We start from the raw sequence: 2,038 nt of genomic DNA, 5'->3' as shown, positions 1-2,038 counted from the left end.
TCTCTCGTCTCTCTCTCTCTCCTCCCTCCCTCCTCTCTCTCTCTCTCTCTCTCTATATATATATATATATATATATATATTCTCACCACCTCTTGTTGTTTCTCGTTTATCCTAGCTCCCATCCTACCCTCTCCCAAATGGTATCACCTACGACCTCGTTAGCACGGAAAACTTTATGCAGGCAAATAGCCGTTTTTCAGCCACAACTTTTTCACCCACGCACAAAATATGGATATATACGGCTATAATACATATAACATATATATACATATAATATATAGTATATAAAGAACACGTCGTTTTTCTATATTGGGGGCGCCCGTTAGCGAGGCCAATGACGTATTATGAATTGCGTATTACGTTTTTTGAGTAGCGAGAAGCGTCCAAACTGCTTCTTTCTCGCGAGATCTCGTACACGTGACGTCCTTTGTTCGCTGGCCTACTCCCTTTTCTCCCGCGCTCTCGTGGATTGTGCACGGTTTCCTTCATGCTCCGTTATCGCCTACCAACGCCACGTTTGCAGGTAACATAATTAATATGGTGTAATGATAAACGCTTTGCGCATGTGATGCTATAAATAATACTGTTATTTAATTAAATACAGCTCAGTGATAAATGTGCTTTAAATAAAAGTTATTTGAAAGACAGGCAAATGGACCGTCTGTGCGCGCGAGTCCTTATTTTAAATTCTTCCCTAATGGCCCTGTCACACTTTGACGATTTAACAAGCGTATGCCGACGTATCAAAATTTCTCTAAAACGCTGGCATACGCTGAACTATCGATGTTTATTTTTATTTTGGGCGTATACATAGCGTATTCATAACGAGTTGGACGTATACATAGCGTATTCATAACGAGTTGGACGTATACATAACGTATTAGTAACTTATATAGAACGTTTCGATAACTTATAGATAACTTATACCAATGAATGCTTAGCGTGTTGCTGGCGTTCACAACTTATGCCCAACGATAGTCTAACTTGTGCATAGCGCGCGGCAGCGTCTCGCCGACGATCACGTGTCGTAGCCTATAAAAAGGCTGCCGCTCGACGATTCAAATCATAACCGTACTAGACATCGCAGTATCAACATCTCCATCGCAGTATCAACATGCCAATACCATTTTTATATACCAATTGTCCTAAGCGCTGCCAATACGCCATTATACGGTAGCTCTAAATTAGAAACACGTTCTGTAAGTTCTGTGGTCGTCCGGAACACGTCAAATACGTCTACATACGTCAATATGCGTTGGAGATAAGTTCGATATAAGTTACTCATAGGTTTAGAAATAAGTTTTGGGTAAGCTAGACATTATCTCGACGTATTTCGACTTATGAGTAACTTACAAGTAACGTGTCTGAACGTGTGTCAACGATCGCATAACTTACCTACAACTTCTGGCCCGCGTATGCGGGACGTATGGGCATACGCTGGCATACGTCGAAAAACTTTATGCATGCACAAAAATTTTCGACGACCTCGCCATACTACGACGTATACCAGCGTGCTTCAGCGTGCTCTTAACTTATACAAAACTTACCCATAACTTATTCGACGTACGCCAGCGTATTCACCAAATTTTTCCTACGTCGGTATACGCTGGCTTGCATACGTTGGTGTGACAGCGCCATAAACAACAAGCAGGCGCGAGTTCTGCGTATCTCCCACGCTGTTTCCTTCAGTTGGTTTTAAAATAAATTACCTTATAATGAACGGCGAAACCAACCACCGATCCATCTAACCATGCACACCCACTCACCCACCCACCTGTTATATATATATATATATATTCACACTTTTCTTTAATTCGCTCACATTACTACGGTGCGATTTATTTGACCGCATAATCGTTGTTTTACAGATCCCGAGTACATGGGTGAGCTTCGCTACGTGGATATGGCCCAAGTCTTTGTCAAGGACATTTGGCGTTCTATGTAAGAAGAAGACGAAGAAGGGGAGGAGAGGGAGGAGGAAGAAGAAGACGGCGAAGAAAAAGCAGGAAAAGACGAAAGTGAGAAGGAATAAGAAGAT

At 42.0% G+C, this 2,038-nt stretch overlaps 1 long non-coding RNA gene across 1 annotated transcript in view; it reads right to left on the bottom strand.

Annotated features, from left to right (window-relative positions):
* Positions 1 to 2,038, bottom strand: part of LOC106821224 — a 13,353-nt gene that overhangs the window by 3,918 nt on the left and 7,397 nt on the right. The window lies entirely within an intron of this gene.

Source organism: Priapulus caudatus, unplaced genomic scaffold (assembly GCF_000485595.1).
Source record: "Priapulus caudatus unplaced genomic scaffold, Priapulus_caudatus-5.0.1 Scaffold64, whole genome shotgun sequence".
In the NCBI taxonomy this organism is placed as follows: Eukaryota; Metazoa; Priapulida; class Priapulimorpha; order Priapulimorphida; family Priapulidae; genus Priapulus; species Priapulus caudatus.
Note: the sequence above shows the minus strand (reverse complement) of the source record. Positions and strands in the feature narration are given on the sequence as shown.